This window comes from Lethenteron reissneri, chromosome 30 (genome assembly GCF_015708825.2).
Source record: "Lethenteron reissneri isolate LAM-NWPU_2019-01 chromosome 30, ASM1570882v1, whole genome shotgun sequence".
NCBI classification, from domain to species: Eukaryota; Metazoa; Chordata; class Hyperoartia; order Petromyzontiformes; family Petromyzontidae; genus Lethenteron; species Lethenteron reissneri.
Genome location: NC_083808.1, coordinates 1,943,221 through 1,961,968, shown reverse-complemented (window position 1 = coordinate 1,961,968; position 18,748 = coordinate 1,943,221). Strand labels below are relative to the sequence as shown.

The following is an 18,748-nucleotide window of genomic DNA, read 5'->3' as shown; positions in this document are numbered from 1 at the left end:
GACCCCGGGCGTGCCACGCACGGGGCACGCTTTTGCTATCTCCGCCGTAACACTCGCACATCATCGTCATCGTCGTCGTCGTCAGCCATGATCTATCCACCGCTCGATGAACGTCTCACTGCATCGTCTCCATCCCTGGTTTATTTAAACAATTTTAATATCTGTATTTATTCAAAATCGCGAGTGCAAGCTACCATTTTTCTACGGAGCCAAATTCACACCGTTGCGTGTTAACGTCGCCTAATCGAGTCTACTTTTGTTACCTTTTCTAAATATTGTATTCTTAAATTATGTGTGTAACCCAGAGGGACATCCTTGCGTCCCGATGGGGTTATCGCATTCCCGGCCTAAATAAAGGGCGACTCGCACCCACGCGAATGTTTCGTCGCTCCCCGCGTACGCGCTAACCCCGTCGCCGCTCCATCTCCCTGATGGCGGTGTCCCAGTGACGTGCGGTGAGGTCAATGGCTGGGGAGGCACTGGCTCGGGCCAGAGCCAGATTCACACACTGGGGGGGGCGTGGTCTCACTGAGGGGGCGTGTCCTCACTGAGGGGGGCGTGTCCTCACTGGAGGGGCGTCTTCACTGAGGGGGCGTGGCCTCACTGAGGGGGCGTGGTCTCACTGAGGGGGCGTGGCCTCACTGAGGGGGCGTGTTAGACACGTCCCCCTCAGTGAGGCAGATGTGATAGCTGCCTCCCCTGGTGCTTTTTCATTGCAATTTCATGACGAGACCAGCGAGCCTAAATGTCTTTATGCACATACGTGAAATAAGTTACCTGGAGTATGGAAGGGGTCTACAAACATTACATTTGGTGACATACTGAGAAAGTAACAGGCACGCGCTTATTGCCCACGCTCCATACAGTTACTGAGGGGTTGCGCAATCAGAGGGGAGGCTGAGCTCGTCACTGCCTCACCTAACGTCTCTTCCTGTATTTGCAGCGGAGCTCCGAAAATTTGGCGATTTTGACTATAAAAATGATTAGAATCGTACAGAAAAATGACATGTTTAACACAGATCAGTGGAAAAATCTTAATTTTTATTTGATTTTACTTTTTTAACTTTTCATAACAGCTATTTTCATTGGAGTATGACACTTGAGGCTCTGCCTGCCCTGCCTCCCCTGACCGCACGTCCCTGCAGTGTCCGCTCGGCGCCTCCGCTCCACGCAGCTGCGGTCACGTGGGGCGCCTGGCACGCCAAAGCGCGGCCCCCTCCATCATGGACCCCACTTCATTGTCCCACGTTGCGCTCGTCCATGTAGCCACCACTCAAAGATAAACCCCCTCCCCCGGGTAAACTTAGCAGGCTGTTGGGGCAAGTGCTGTTAGCGAGCACCTATTCAAGCCGGTACACGAAGGGGTGGCTGGCTAACACCACGCCCGGCCGCCTTTGTCTATTTAATGGCGATGTTTATACACCGCACCAGGTACTCATTTAAGGCTGAGTCGACCTACGGGAGGCCCAGGACTGGTTCAGATAATCGTCACTGATGTTGGCCGTGAATTGGAATCGAATCGCTCACACACACAAACACGTGTATGTACCGTACATAAAATCAGGGATGCATTTCACTCCGCTCTGTCTGGGTCAGCAACCTTGAAACAACGTTGTACGTGCCCGGTGCACCACCTCCGTTATACCTCGCGCGATCATCAAGAGCAACACGTTATCACGGCCACAGCTGCCGCTGCTGCTGCTGCTTGCCATCGTACTTCGCTCGACAAATGTGGCCACGGCTCCACGTCGCAATTCAAATTCACTGATATCGTCCCACCGAGCGCGCGACGCGTGTGAACCCAGTCGCGTTGACGACGACGACGACGCACGAAGTTCGATTTTAATTTGTGCGGCGACTTTTTTTCCTTCGTTTACAAGAGACGCGTCGTTGCACCCCCACCCATGGCAGTACACCCCCCCCCCTCACTACACCCCCCCCCCCACTACACCCCCCCCTCACTACACCCCCCCTCCCCACTGCACCCCCCCCCCCCCCACCATCGGCCACCCTAACCACGAGCGCGGCTGTAGGTTTTCGACGCAGCGCTGTCTTGACACAGCGGGTCGGCCCCTGACGTCGTCCTAAGCCATCGCCTTTCCGTTTGTAAATCCCAGAGACGCCGGCAGGAGACAGACTCCTCGACTGTCAGCAGAGCCTGCCAAGCCGCCAGTAAATCCACTTGCGATTGGCATTGTTTTTTTGTTGCAGGTATGGCTGGCCCCACGTTGCTCCCGATATGTACTTTGGCACAATTGGGTTTCCCTGCCCAATCGCGCCGGTAATGCTTTTTTAACCCACTTCATGACAACGCTAAACACGTTACGACAACCCACCCCCGGTGATGCATACGACTGCGATTTTCGATATTACACTCCTCGCCGTCGGGCTCGGCCACCCCGTGGCGTGCGAGCAGCCGCACCGGTGGCCGCGAGACGCCGATCTGCGTCCCATGTCCATAGCCGTCTTGTGAGCGAGCCACTCAGGGGTGGAGGGGCAGAACCTTCCAGAGAGACGCCCTCTTTATCCCGAGCGCAACTCGATTCGGGAGGGGTAGATTACAAAGACAAAGAGATTTTCCCCGCCCGCCCCCCCTCCAATTAGAGCATTTAACGGGACTGTAGGAGCAAGTGCTGTTGCCGAGTAGCACCTATGAAGGCCGGCACGGCACACGAGCGGGGGTGGGTGGGTGGCCAGCGCCACGCCCGGCCGCCTTTGTCTCCGTGGTGTCGATGTTTACACACCGCACCAGGTACTCATTTGAGGCCGAGTCGACCTCAGAGAGGCCGCGGACAGCTTCAGACAATCGTCACTGCTGTTAAACGTGAGCGGGAATCGAACCCCGGTCGTGCTGTTCGTAGCGCAGCGTGCTAACGCAGACAACTACGTATGTACCCGGTACACCACCTCCAGTATACCACGACTGAAGCTGCTGCTGCTGCGGCACAGCGCCGGTGCTCTCTAACCTCCACCAATCACATCAGCTGCTGCACAGTGGACACGCGACCTCCAAGGGCTGCCACCATCTGGCATCAGCTCTGTCCCCTTGGCCGCTCAACTCATGGGGGAGAGACAAATAATGGCAAAAAAAGACTGCACACAGCTCGGAGAGGTCATCATCAGGCAGTGGATCGAACATGGCTGGTAATGATGCCGATTATGGCTGGATTTTTGTATTTCCTTCGACAATTAAATGCTCTCAATTGGCCAAGCATTCTAATGGAGGACCATCCCGAAAAATATCATTTGGTGCTTGGTGAGGCCTTCGTATATATTTTACGTTATTCCCATGATCGTTTGAAAAATATATCAGTAGTTAGAGGGTCGAAATTTCACGGATATCTGTTGTGCGTATCCCAGTAGCGTGGGGCACACCTCATGGGTTCGTCGGTCCTTGAGGACCTAACAACAGCCCAGATGTCCATTCCCCCACACCTCGATTAACGCGGAAACGCTGCATCTATTAACTCAAGATGTATAATGTGTCGAGTGATCACACTGATTGGCAGTGGTGAAGTGAGAGAGAGATTGAGTGTCCTTAAGGAATGCAGCGTTGATAGTCGCGGTACTAATGGCTATAGGCGCGTGGGCCACATGAAAGACTTTCCACTGACTACTGCCGCCCTGTATGTTGCAACAAATCATGACATGCACTGACAGATTTCGCTAAGTACCTGTGTTTTGCCGTCAGCGCGGAATCCCCGAATGCACTTTAACAACAGGCCGGGCGAGTCGGCACTAGACTCGACAAAACGTTTGTTAAGACGAATGAAAGGTCAGTGAGCGTATTGGCAGCAAAACATTGTTAACGTCGTCATCATCATCGCTGCTGTGTCAAAGTTAAAGGTGCAGCCCTGCAATTGCTCGCTCACAGCACTGCTGGTGGAAGTGGCTCGAATGGAAGTAGCTCTCGAGCAGTTATTCTGTACCACGTTTGGCTATTGCACTACCCTTTGTTGAATTCCGTTTCAGCCGAGTAGCCCCTAGCCTGACCCAACGTGGTTCTGAGAAATAAACGTTTGAAAAATTAACATCAATATTCTAACCAATTGTCCATTTTGTGAGGTTTCCTCACTCGCTCGTAACTGCGTGACGTAATGTGTTCGCGCTTGCTGGTTACTCTTGTAAACCGACATTGTTTACGATTAGTGAGTTTAGAAATGTATTTTATATCGCTCTAGATTATCATATGGCTTTATATTTTATCGTTGTTATTTCATATTGGCAGATTGATACGAGATTATTCACCAATGACTCTCACGTACGATATAATTTCACACATTTAGAAATAACCTAATTGGTGATTTCGAAAACGTATGGTTTAGCCATGTTTGTTTGTTGGAGTACAGAATTAACCTGATTACTTTAATCTAAATTGTCTTATGGTTGTTATTGTTTGACTTGCATCCCACTGGGAATTTTGCACACAGCTTTGAAACGCGGTGCTTTTTTCTGGAAGACTTTGCAGTTTTTTTTCCTGGATTCTTCTGTTGCACGTAGTCACTCTAAGATGTTTCTTGTCCATGTTTTTGTTTTGTTGCGGTTGCACCCGAGTCAAGAGCCGCATGGCTCACAGGGCTATTCCTAATCAATTAAACTGAACTGAAACTGAACCTCACGTACCCCCTGGGACAATGCCACGTAGCCCCCTGTGTCCGCCTACCCCTGGCTGAGAGCCTCTGCTCAAGAGCTCCCCATCACACGTGGCCTGCCCGTCAACTCACCGTGGCGTTTCCACCTATATAACATTCCGGTCGGGACACACGGGGTTATTTCATTTGCTTTAAGGCTGGCATTGAAACGTTTCAATTGACTGAAGACGAGCGAGTTCAATTCGTTTTCATGTACGCTAAATAAGGCGGCTGTAATCTTTAACAAAAAAAGTCATAAATTCATTTCAAAAGTGAATTCCCGCATCGTGCTATCATGTAGATGGAAGTCAGTTTGAACATTTGTTACAATAACAGGAATAACCCGATGTGATTTGTGAAAATAAACCCCTTGTGCACTGACTTGTGGCCCACGCTGTATATACGCTGTGGCTGTACTGTTCTCTGTTTGACAGCCATGTAATCTCCTCTCAATCGAAAGCATTTTTTATTTAATTGCCAATTGACTTACAAGGTCATTTTAAACTCCCGTCCCCTTAATGACGGAGCGCCGCGTCAATGGTATTTCCCTACACATATTTGTGTTTAATGATTATCCACGGATACTTATCCGTTTTCCGACCCTCGCCTCAACTATCTCCGGCAGCAGACAAGTGGTAGGAGACAAGCCGGAGCCAGACTGGACCCTGGCAGCGTGAGCGCAGTGTCAGACGGAGCCATCGTCCTCCCAACGTCCTTCTCTCAACGTCCTTCTCTCATCGTCCTCCTCCCATCGTCCTCCTCCCATCGTCCTCCCATCGTCCTCCTCCCATCGTCCTTCTCTCATCGTCCTCCTCCCATCGTCCTCCCATCGTCCTCCTCCCATCGTCCTCCTCCCATCGTCCTTCTCCCATCGTCCTCCTCCCATCGTCCTCCTCCCATCGTCCTTCTCTCATCGTCCTCCTCCCATCGTCCTCCCATCGTCCTCCTCCCATCGTCCTCCTCCCATCGTCCTCCTCCCATCGTCCTCCCATCGTCCTTCTCCCATCGTCCTCCTCCCATCGTCCTTCTCCCATCGTCCTCCTCCCATCGTCCTCCTCCCATCGCCCTTCTCCCATCGTCCTCCCATCGTCCTCCTCCCATCGTCCTCCTCCCATCGTCCTCCTCCCATCGTCCTCCCATCGTCCTCCTCCCATCGTCCTCCTCCCATCGTCCTCCTCCCATCGCCCTTCTCCCATCGCCCTTCTCCCGTCGCCCTTCTTTCATCGTCCCTCTCTCATCGTCCTTCCCTCATCGTCCTCCTCCCATCGTCCTCCCCCCATCGCCCTTCCCCCATCGTCGTTTTCTCAACGATTTTTTCCCTATTCGAGTGCGCGACTCGTGTTGGTCGGAGCAACTTCTCAGGTGCCGACGATCGCGACGTCTCGCTGCCCGGTGTGGTGAAGAAGGTGCCGAACCAAACTGCAGCAGCGTGTTCACAATGTGGCCGCTAGGGCAGCCTTCTTTACTGCAGGGCCCGCGTTACACTGGCGGCCCCTCGTGGCCTTGAGTGCGTCCCCCGACAATACACAACACGTGACAACACCCCCATCATCATCATCATCGTGCTGCTGTCAACCCCCATGGTGTGAAATCTGTGGCGGCCCTCGCACTGATGATGTCTTATCGGCGAAAGTGGTCCCTCCCTGAAAATAAGTGAAGAACGCTGCGCTCGGGTGTTAATCACAACACCTTCGTAGCCTTCGCTGGTCTCCTTGCACTGGCTTCCAGCTTCACAGAGGATTCGGTTTCAAATCCTGCTGCTTACCTACGAAGCTCTGCACCACCTTGCTCCAGCCCACTTCATCAGAGGCACGTGGTCCACTTAAAGGTCTCTTAAGATCTGGGGGTGCAGATCTCCTCTGCGTTCCCAGCTCATGGAGGCTTCGGTCGATGGGCGACCGAGATTTTTCCTGTCCCGCCACCAGACTGTGAAACCTCTCTGCCACAAGATCTCAGGATCTCTCTCTCTCTCTCTCGAGTCTGTGGACGTTTTGAAAATACGTTCTGAACATTTATTTGATCGTTACTGTTATTATACGTTTTGGTTTCTTGAAATATTTACGTTTATTTTATTTTTATTTTATTATGTTGTATTTTTATTATTTTATTATTTCCCTTCTACGTGACTTCACCGAAAAAACTAAGAAGAAGAATATGTTTGTTTGCTGCGGCTTCTCGTACAGCGCTTTGACATCCTCGATGAAAGGCACTTCATGAACTTATTCGTTGTTGTTGTTGCTACAACTACGGGCTCAGTGCGTTCGGGACACCACGCGAGGAGGCCGACGCGACAAACAACGGCCTCGACGCTGGCCCCACCTTGGAACCCCCTGGCCCCCTACTTCGATGGACCTGTCACGCATGACGGTGGACCTGCTGTGGACCGAACATCGCCACGGCAGGGTGCGGCCGGCCATCTGCGACACCAGTGGGCGATGAAAAGCAGCACGGCACTGCGGCTGCGGCGATCCGAAGGCGAAAGCGTTCCCGGAGCTCGGCTCGTTCGCCCGGCACCATCTCGAGAGACGTTCACAAAGTCACTCCACTGGCTCTACAAACCTCCACATCAGCAGAGGCCGCCGCTAATCGCCGTGCCGTACAGAACAAGAAGTGCTTCCCCCCCCCCCTTTCCGCAAAACAGCTGAACCTTCTTACGAACCCACCTGGTCAAGTAGCGATGAAGCTCTCTTTCACCCCCTGCAGTTTATGCTGTCGACTCCATTGCCCCTGTTCAAGTCTGGGCACAAGACCTTTCTTTATGTTTGTATTTCCCTACAACTGACAGGGTGCTGCCGTTGTTTGATGGTTAGCACACGGAACCCAACATTTCTCTCCGCTCAGTATGCGACGAGTGTTTACCTTAGTTCTCATAATCCGAGTGACGCCGTGGAACGCGACTGAACGTTGGAATTTAGAAGGCCCCTTGGGCTCTCTAAGAGAACTTAAACACGAATAAAGGCAGATGAGATAGCAAACTAGTGCCCGGCCACCCACACACACACACCGCGTAGCACTGCCAGGTGGTAGCGAGGTGATGCGTGGTTTTAAATGGTGTGGTTAAATAGTTAAACATTGGATTTGCAATCCAGACGGCCGCCGATTCGATTCGATCACCCGGCGCGGCAGCTCAAACCATGGGCAGGTTCCTTTTATAACCCACCTCTGTCCGTCCAGTCATTTACATTTAGTAGTCGTCATGCCATGCGACGGACATTTCTGTGAAGTCGGGTGTTTCGGCAAAGCACCTTCCCCGAATGTGTGCGTGGGGGGGGGAGTGAATCACGGGCGTCTCAGAAGCAGGTGTGGGATGTTTGCTTTCACGGGCTGTTACCTTACACGGGCTGATGCGTTGCGCTCCACGGGAGATCCAGACGGATTCTTAGGCTCACGACCTGACACCGATAGCACAATCAAAATGCAACTCGAAACAAGGGACAGACATTTGATGAGCTCAAATTGCACTTAAACATTGGTTTGGTACCCGGAGGTGGAATTATGATGGCTCAAAGCTTGGCGCACTCTTCTCAAACCCCGGGGACCCGAGTTCAATTCCCAGGCTTCTCTTCACACGTCAGTGGCAAGTGGTGTCTGAGTCGGCCTTGCCAACGCGCACTGATCACCGTGGCGAGTAAGCCGGTGCCGGTGCGGAGCGGTCAAACAACCCTCACAGCCAGCAGGCTCAGGAGAGGTCTTTGCCAAGCAGTTCATTGCGAAAGAGCTGTACGTTGTTATCATCGCTGCGAGCATGTCATTTTACTGGTAACACGAGAACGTGGAACGTTGGTGGCTTCCAGTAGCTCCGTTCCGTTTGCATGCGCCGAGAGTGACTGAGAGAATTCTGCAAATCCTCGCCCCATGAATCACAGCTCCACTGTGTTTTCACGACTCAAAACACACACACAACAGTCTCCCCTTACAGGAGAGTATTATTCAAGCTTTGCCGCTTACACAGTCTTGTTTTGGATCTTGTGGTGTGATAATTCTATGCGTGGGGGGTTCACAATCCCCGATGCAGTTGTGCCTCCTCCCTGAACAATAACACTTTTCAGATCTCCGTCATACACTGTATGTTTTGCCGTACTTCGTCCCGCCGGTCAGTGCCGGTTGGTGAAGGGAGATGGACAGGGCCCAGTCCCGGTTCGGATTGGACTCGTCGCTCACTTCAGCCACGACCGGGAAGGAAACTCATGTCGCCGGGTTCACAGCGCGGAGTGCTAACCACTGCTTCACAGGTCCACCCGCACGCCTCCTCCCCACGCTGTCAGTCATGGTGACCATACTTCAACAGCTTTTAGAGTCTTGTTTTGGTTCGCCTGGCAAGGCCATTCCATGCAATGGTGATTTAATGGCAATTTACTTATTAGAGAACCACACTTAGCAATACGACTCTTTGTTTTGGCAGGGTCCTGCATTGAGTGTACATTTTAAGATGTTTTGGGCCAATGCTATATTTCTCCTGCCTCAGCAGTTCGCCTGCTGTATTTTTTTACCTGAAGACTATTGCTGGTGTTGCGATCGAAACGTCGTGATTTTAAAAATCACTTTTCTATCTACGTGGCTTTAACCAAAGACCCAAAGAGTACAATGAAAGAGAGTTTATTCAAAAGCGGGAAGAAATCGGGGCACCCGGAGAAAAACCTACGTGCAGAAGGAAACAGATGGCAATATAGCACGTGCTCTGTGCTGCCCAAATAAAAACGAAGTAGGGTATGGCAACCTCCTCTACTCCCACGGGAAGGGAGTTCCACAGCATATTAGCGATCCGCCAAATCTCACCTTAGAGACGTACATCGCCAACCAGCACCAGTCTGTTGAGAGTGTGCCCGAGTGCCCTCTCCTCCTCCTCCCCCTCCTACCTCCCCTCGAGATGGACAGCCCCAAAGTGAATAGCCACCTCCACCCACCCACACACACCGGTGGTGGCGTGAGTGCACGCACACCGCGCATTTTCCGTCGCTCGCCGCGGACTGAACCATTCGCGTGGGTGAAACGGAGGCTCTCTTGGGATGTGTCCGGCATTCTGGACCGGGCGGAAAAAGAAGCCCAAAAAACTCCACGCTCACCAGAAGGGCTGCGTTAAATGTGATGGAAGAGTTGTATGGGCACCAGGCTTTGTATTTATCACTGGTCAACAACAAAAAATTATGGCCTGGACTTATGCAGCTGTTTTAGACTAATTTCAGGGTGCTGATTCCAAATCTGATCTCAGATTTGCTCTATCACATCTCATTTTATGCTATCGGCATACCCCATTTTCATTGATTTTACCAGAAATTAACTCTGTCACTTATGATTGCAAGTTGTTGCGAGTCAATGACTGCTTTAGTGTTAAAATATGGTGCTGTATTTTTAGGATAGTGTGTTTATAATATCATTTTATGTAGATATCCACATTTATTTAATATTTTTCTTCTGCAGTTTTTATTGAAAATGCCATATTTGATATCTCAAAAACCTGATGTGATAGACAAAAACTGATGCCAGATTTGGAATCAGCACCCCAAAATTACCTTGAAACCGTTGGAATACCTCGTGCCAGAAAAAGTGTGTTGACCAGTGTATTCATTACCTGCCCTCCACTGTTTCACGACGGCCTCCACATTCACGGGGCCAAACGCTCCATTGGTTTTGACTTCGGTTATTTCAGTTCTGGCGCTTAAACGTGACGTACGAGTTGTGAAGGTAAGTCGAAGTTTTAAGTGAACACGACGATTAAAATGTGGCCCCATAACCTGCACAGTAAAAGCACATGACGAAGCTACGCCTTTAATTACTAAATTATATATAATCATAATAAGTTTCATTTGGGTTGGGTCGTGTAAAAAAAATGTGTGTCGTAAACTCTTCTTCCCTCCTCCACCCGACACAGCCAATTAATAAAAAGTGTCACGTGACTCAAACGTGGCCACATGTTTCACTGCTTCATGAGCGCATGGGTCAACTGACGTTTCGCTGGAGATCCACATCCCAGCATTATCGGATTGTTAACAGGAGCTCCGATCTCACTCGAGATCTCGCTCGAGGCCTGAACGGGTGCTCACGAAGCGTCGATGCCCATTTCAAGGTCGCGAGATTGCTCTCCAGCACACCAATGATTAATGACGCATAGGATCTATGATAGTGCTACAGTATAGCATTTCAAACCATCATCAAGCACTCTATCTATGTATCCTTTGCGGGGGGGGGCGTTGGAAGGAGGCACTAAAAACCCACGGCCCTGGGCTACAGGCCCTGGCACCCCCAGACAGAGACCGCTCTCTAAAGACGGCCTCCTTGGCAATGGGCAAGCACGGAGCTGCAGGACACACACAGCACGCGCGCCAACGCCCGGGACACGCAAACCAGAACAAATATTATTCCCCCTTTTTGCGGTGGAAGAACATTTGTCATTGGGGGGTTCATCTTTGTTTTGTCCATCACGTTATCTGGCCCTGGTGGCTCTCAGCGTTACACTTGGTGTGTTTTTTGACGAATGATACACGTTGTTTTCTGGTGGTGTTATTATGGATTATTATTGTAACTACAAAGTAACGATTTTCACTCATCAGCCAGTCCACTGTCACACGAAGGCCTCGCCACGTTGGTCAGTACAGGGTTGGTGCATTTAGGGTGATGTCCATGACAGGGTCAGATATCTCTGTTAGCCGTGGCTGGGAATCGAACTCAGGTTTCTGGGTTCATAGCGCACTTCGTAAACCACTGCGCCATCACCCTACCATACTAATATAGTATTTATGAATATTACCACTCCAATGTTATTGCTCTATGGTTATTGCTGATTTTGTGATGCTGCCTGAGGCTGTCTGCTTGTTGGCTTGGGACTTGCATTAAATTCTTTATTTCAGCAAATAAAACATAAACCCCGAAGAGACCCATCCCTCGCCATTACTCACTCGCCGAGTGCCGAAGCGGCTATTTCTGAGTGGCTTTGGGGAGCCGTCTCCCTGAGTATCAGACCCTGAGAGCACCCCAAGTGACCGTCCCAGAGCACGCGGCACCAGCTGTTGTGGCGGGTCGCGTTGCGGAAGAAAAAAAACCATGCCCTCGCATGGAGTCTGCATGCAGCGCATCCTCAAAGTGCGTTTGGAATTCAACTTTGTTCAATCGCCAGTGCGGCTGCCGACGGAGAGCTTTTGGGCAACCCTCTGTGTGTGTGATGTACCGTTGAACTTCTTTCGCACCGTAACGTAGCCGACCGTGCTAATCGGATGTGCGGGGGTAAGATAGCAATTTACACACAAAAAGCAGTTAAAAGGAAATTAGTTATCAGTCTAGATGTACATGATCAATTTGGCCAATTTTCAATAAGTCCCTAATAGCAACACAACTGTATACGTCAATTAAATTTACATTGCATCATATTTACGATAGTTATCATGAGCCCCCCCCACCTCCCCATTACCGACAAACGGCAGACAGACAGCTAATGCACACAAATGCTTTCAAGCTCAGTCTCCTTCTCTCGTGTTGTGTGCTCCAGAGATTAGCAATCAATGCTTGGAGCAGCAGTGATAACGTGTCATCAATTGATGCTCACGTTGCTCGTTAGCCATGCACCCTCGGCTGTAAATCGTGCGTGGGAGCGGTGTTTTCTACATCGCAGCCTGCAAACAGATAAGCGATGCTCGCGTCCTTATCGCGGACTTTCCGACGCCAATGCCCTTCGCAGCCCACTCGCCGGAACGAGAGAGAGCGAGCGAGCACGGCTGCTCCGTGACTCGGCTCGGATCACCGCCAGTGGCCTCAAAATGCCCCCGCGGCACCAACGATGATGTTAGCCGTCACTTCGCCGCCGCAGCGACCACGGACAGATGTGACCGATCAGGCCGTTGTTTGTTTAGCGAGTTCCTTAATTGCCCCGATTCGCTAGACACAGACATTCAATATTTACGCGAACTCCCCGACCTGGCATTTCATTATGAACCCGCGTATGCTTGAGATGTCTCCCCGGGTGATTAGCATCATAAATGCATAATCGCCACGCCTCTTCTCCGAAGACGTTTCCACTTTGCGAGCAGCTGAGTTCATTTGCGCAAAATCCCGGTGCAGTTACTCAACAGGACATGAAGCCACAGTTCGCAATTCACGATGAAGTGAGCAGACCGAGACTTGTCGTGCAGCGTACAGTAAGATTGCACAGCCTATGAAGAAATCGCCCAGATTGTTCCCGCAAACTAAGCAGTTCTGAGCCTGGATCGTGCTCGGTATGGGTGATCGGCATTGGATAACAGGTGCTATAGGCTGCTGCAGGCCGATATTGTGGGCAACAGAGTGCGGCGCGGCTAGATCCATTTGTTGTCTTGTACTACGCTTCCACGTCTATGCTCCCTGCCTTCCCCAACCTGTGGTCAAAGAACCACCAAGACCCCGCATGGCACAGGGAGGGAGGCCCTCATCTAGCAGTGGATGGACAAAGAGAGGGGGCGGTGTACGTAGCATTCCAATTTTAGGCGCTGTTAAATGTTTGTTGTTTAATCTCAAAATGTATTCACCAAGATTAGCAGGTGTTGCTCGTGACCAAGATGTCACTATTCCACCAGGCCCTCTCTGTCCTTTGTTGTACATACATTCGCTGATTGACGCATTGATGTATCGAGTGGTTATTGGCTGATGCACCACTCTCTGGGCTCGGGGGTAATGCCCATGATGAAAGCAATGGGATGGCGAGAGCATTTGCAGCGCCACAGTAAATGCGAGACCCAGAGAGACACGGACCCTGGCAGATTGCCTATCCCCATCACTTATTGTAAGAGCGTCATTTCAGCCGGAATAGTCCAAAACACTGTTCTGGGAATGATGTTGGCAACTCAACATCCACCTCAACTTACTTCGCTTTTTATTATATATAAAAAATATATAAACCTGTGCATGTGATTACAGGAATATAGGTTACATTATAGTATAGGATAATTATGGAGCGATCGAGAGGCACGTATGCATGTTGAACTACCAATGGCAAGGTGCAGGTTGTTAGTGGTAGTAACTTCCCCATACCGTGCAGCTCACAGGAGGTATTACTGGTTACACCAGCCCACAGGGGATTATTGTGTCCGTCCGTCGTTCATCCAAAAATGGGAGAGGTGGGGCTGGGTGGAGAGGGGATGGTGGGGAGGGGCTGGGTGGGGAGGGTGGGGAGGGGAGGGTGGGGAGGGGCTGGGTGGGGAGGTTGGGGCTGGGTGAGGGGTGGGAGGGGTGGGGCTGGGTGGGGAGGGGCTGGTCACCCCGTGGTGCCCTTATAAAACTCAACGTTTAACCTACTCACGCCGGCTTGTGCCCGCCCTCACAGTCGGGCATATTTGCGGAATACACCACGCTGCCGTTGAAACTGGCCATTGAACGAGCAACACAACGTTCCTACCAGCTCCCTCCGCAGGAATGTGTTTGACCACACTTCACCGCGCTCATCAGTGCGGGATCGGTGAAGGAGGGGAGCATATATTTGGGAGTATAGTAAAGTACAACAATAGATTTGTATGCACTGCCCTCTGCTGTCCACAGTACAGGCTACACTGCATGTAACGTGCCTTGATGACAGCACACACATATACAACCCATGAAATTGACATTTTATATATAAAAAACATAATTGTAATCTCTCTTTGATAATCCACTGCTGAATGACTACATCGTCAGACTGTGTCGGCTATTAGGGTTGTTTGACCATACTTCACCACGCTGGTCACAAGTTCAGATATCGCTCGCCACTGATGTTAGCCGTGTCCTGGAATCGAACTCAGATTTCGGGGGTTAACGGCGCAGTTCCATAACCACTGCGCCACCGCTCGTTCCCTTTGCAAGACAGCATCGCCTTGACATTGTCTCTGCGTAGCGCTGAACGCAGCATGCTCACGGCATACCAAGCAGCGCACACACAAACTCACCATCGCGCGACATCGCGAAAGGTCAGGGTACGACCCTGCAACTGCTTGCTCACGGAACTGTTGGCGGAAGACGTCGCCAGCGAGCCCCTATCGGCCCCTATCGGCCCCAGGAAACCCCCACCCACGGTCGCGAGTATTCGGCACGACACTTTCACGCCGGCCAGACAACTCGGGAGAGGAGGCAGTCCCCACACTTTACCCAACCACACGAGTCCTGCCAATAGAAGACTACCTGCACTGCGCCTACGGGTTGCAGACTGCTGGACAGACAGACGCGGAGCCGGGGAGGAAGGGGCAATGTTTTAGCTGCCGCGCCTGGAGATCAAAACGAACAAGCGACGTCTGTAATGCAAATCCAACGTTTGTACCGCATCACCACAGTGGCAGCAGCATGCCATTTAAAACCACACATCGCCTCGCTGCCACACACGAGCCTGGCAGTGCCAATGTGCGCGTGTGGCCGCCGGGGACTCGTTCGCTATCTCGTCCGCCTTCATTCGCGTTTGAAGTTCTCTTCGAAAGCCCAGAGAGAAGGGGGGGGGGGGTCTTGGAAATTCCAGCGTGCGCTCGCGCTCTCAGTCGCGTTGCACGGCATGACTGGGATTGTGCGGACTAACGTGAACACTTGTTGCATACTGAGAGGGGAGCGAGCGAGAGGGATCTTGAGAGACGGAGGGGGAGGGAGCGAGAGAGCCGGCCGGCGAGAAACGGGCAGAGTGCATTGCAATTCCACCACGCATCCAAACTATCCATCCATCCACCCACCCAATCATCCACCCACCCACCCAATCATCCACCCACCCACTCACCCATCTACCCCCCCACCCGCCATCCATTCACCCACCGACAAATGTACCCCACCACCCACAAATCCACCACCACCCACCACCACGAACATGACAATGGGTGCAATCACACCTGCGGACCTGTGCAGTAATCGTGGCACGTGGGGCTGTCTGCTGCCGCTGCCTGGCCTTGGGTTGTCTCCAACTGGCCGGGTGTCACTTAGAGCAAGAAGAAGCAGAAGAGGAAAAAAAAACCCAAAACAAGAGGCAGACTACGGCGGCTTGCTGCTGCTGCTGCTCGTTACTGCCCTGACAACCTTGGCCTGAAGGCACTCTGTCACGCTCGGAGCGGAGCTTGGTTTGCTCAGCCTGTTAGTTGTGGGGAGGGGGGGGAGGCTGGTGGCGAGAGGAGGGCCGGCTTGGGGCCGGTGTGTCACGACCAGCACGGACGACAGGGGCGGAGGGGGTGGGATTGGGTCGGGCACGTGGGGTGGCGCTGGGGAGTGGCAACGGTAATGGCGCTGCCCGTCGCTTAGCAATACGCTGCGGGATTCTCTCCACAGGGCCTGTGACGTCATGGAAAAAAAATCGGCATGAAGATGAAAAAAACAAAGTGCTCGGGGCAGACAGGAATTCCTTCTTCAAGGCCTCAGGGATCCCACAGCTTCATTTCCACGGTTGTCGGGTTTTTTTTTGGGTGATGGAAAAACAACAGGTCGCTGAGGCTCTGACAGAGAAAAAAATACATACAGTGTAAAGAAGTGCTTGCCTGCTGGTGGCATTTATTTTTAATATAGTGTGGGCCCATTTTTTTGGCGTGTTGCACAAAGAATGGCCTGTTGAGATATTTTAGAAGTTTGAAAAATCCACGAGTTTTTATGCGCTGGTACGCGCGCGCGCGTGCCCCAGCACCCACACGCACTCGACATTGTGAAGGATCTTCTAATGATGTGGATGGGTGCTGTTCAAATATAAGTGCGGTGGTGCGGTCCGAATGAAGATGGTCCTTTGATGAGTTCCAAATGTCTCCCGAATAGTAATTAAACATTGGTGAACCATTTATTTATTTATTCGCCGATGCTGGTGCACAATCACAAAAAAACACTCAGCACAATCTCCAGTATTGATTCACGCACTCTGAAAATGGGTTGTTGCCCGAAACGTCACCTGTTATATAACTTTCCTTTAAAGTAGTGTCATTGACGAAAGTAATCTTTTAAATTCACATTGATAATGTATGTTGTAAGCTCAGTAAAGTAGCATATCCATAATAGAGGTTTTTGGGTTAGATCGCGTCAATATATAAATGTGTCGTTAAAACCCACCACCACCAGACACAGCCAACTAGTAAGGGTTGTCACGTAAACAGAACGTGGCCAATTCGTCACTAGTACAGCACTAACCGGTGTGTTGGAGATCCAGGCCACAACATTTACAAACTGAGTATGACGTTTCGCTAATAATTACAATAAGCTTAGCTGTCCAACACACCGGTGTGCTGTACTAGTGACGGATTGGGACGTTCTGTTTACGTGACAACCCTTACTAGTTGGCTGTGTCGGGTGGTGGCGGGTTTTAACGACACATTTATACATTGACGCGATCTAACCCAAAACACCCTCTATTATGGATGATATTGGTCGCGAAAGCCTACTGCGTGTTAAACAGAGTAGCATACGTTGGTAAAATGTAAATGTCTCGATGCGAACTAACTCTGCTCTAACTCCATTAAGTAAATTCAGTGAAGTCGTTCTTAATTAACAGTTACATAAACAGGGCCAAACTTTGGCGTCACAGTCGTCTGTGCATTGCGCGGTGAACCCTGTGAACATAATTCAACTATCGGCCGTGGCAAATATCAGCGAGCTGTGAACCAGCCCATGGTCTCCCTTCACAAATCTGCACTGACCAGGGTGGTGAAGTATGGTGACACAACCGCCATCACCGAGACGGCCTGTAGAGGCCTTCATCTCTAAAGCACTTTGCTTATTAACTATTATAGATAAACACAAAGCAATATACAATAAGGCAATCACACCCTCAAAATCACTGAAATAGGTTTTCGTATTACTCAAGGGTAATACAAGTTTTAAATGTGTCTCGCGCATAAAAAAGCCAACACACACATCCCGTTTGTACGAGACACGATGAACTCGTTCAGCCAACACATTTATTGACCAAAACATTGAAGAATAATTAATCTGCCCCCTTGAGGTGGGTTAAACATTTTTTTTTCGTTTGAGAAATAAATCGTAATAAAAAAGCTGGTGCTCGACAAACAGTTTATTCAAAACCGCTGAACCAAACCCCCTGCTGGATTTCCTTCTTGTAAAATGCCGGGGTCTACAGTTTTCAAGAATAACAGTTTTATTTTTTAAATACATATCTAACAATGCCAGGCCCATCCGTGCCAACGCGGCACAAATAAAGTAATTACATCGCAGCTGAGACGCAGTGATAGCAGCACAGAGCGAGCAGCACAGATGTCGTAGGGCTCGTCTCTCTGTCCGCTCGCTCGCCGCGGCCTCCACGGAGAGGGTGGGAAGGGGAATCATTCTAGATTTGAAGCTTTCGTGACTGCAAGGATTCATATTCTTAGGGTTTTTTTCGGTCACGTAGGTAAAAAATTTAAATGAAAATTAATAAAAGTAAAATAAAAAATTACATTTTTTTTTTAATAAAAGTAAAATAATATTTTTTATTTTTTTACCTACGTGACTTTACCGAAAAAAACCTAAGAATAAGGGAATCATTGTCGGAGTCGAGGCGTGCGTGGTGCGTGCGCGTTGTACTTCGTTGGCACCTGGGTGCCGTCGACAGCCGCGCCCATCGGAGGTGCCGGGACTCGCAGTAAAATTACCAAAAAAAATCTGCTTAGAAGCCATGCGATTAGTAGAACCGCACGTATGCCGTCTTACAATCTTTAATTATCCCCCCCTCCTCCTCCCAGGATTAACTAGCAGTTGCGCGGGTACGTAATTAGCGCAGACAAAGCCTGGCTACCGCGAGCAGTGTCAATACGCAGCGTAATAAGCGGTGTCGTTGTCTCCAGGGCTGCACAGTCAGCGATCCGTGCAAGGTCTTCTGAATCGTTGATATAATCTGCTAATACCCACTTGTTTAATTGTGTACGGGGCGATCCGTTTATAGACACACCGCCGCTAAAAGAATAGGACAGGAATGCACAGGGAAAACAAGATTTTGATTTCAAAGCCGCTACGCACAAAAGATGCGACGTTCGGTCAACGTTGGTCCAACGATTCCAACCACATGTCAACGTCGCATATATATACACACATGTTAACTCTTTTAATACTCTCTTGTAAGATACAGAACCATCTCGTTCACAATACTCAATCAGCTGTTCAGAATCAGTGGGGTATCTATACATTGATCACCCTGTGTTTTCTCTTTTAAGAGTATGACGGCTGTGACCAGATATGGGAATTAT

General features: G+C 50.5%; 1 protein-coding gene across 2 annotated transcripts in view; it reads right to left on the bottom strand.

Moving 5' to 3' along the window:
- Positions 1–15,684, bottom strand: part of LOC133349383 (plasma membrane calcium-transporting ATPase 2-like) — a 94,394-nt gene extending 78,710 nt beyond the window's left edge. The window contains exon 1 of one of the 2 annotated variants that reach the window (XM_061562763.1): positions 15,431–15,684. The gene's annotated coding sequence lies outside the window, so the exon portion shown is untranslated. The remainder of the gene's footprint in view (positions 1–15,430) is intronic. The other variant, XM_061562766.1, reaches the window with a different exon arrangement.
- Positions 15,685–18,748: the final 3,064 nt, after the last annotated feature.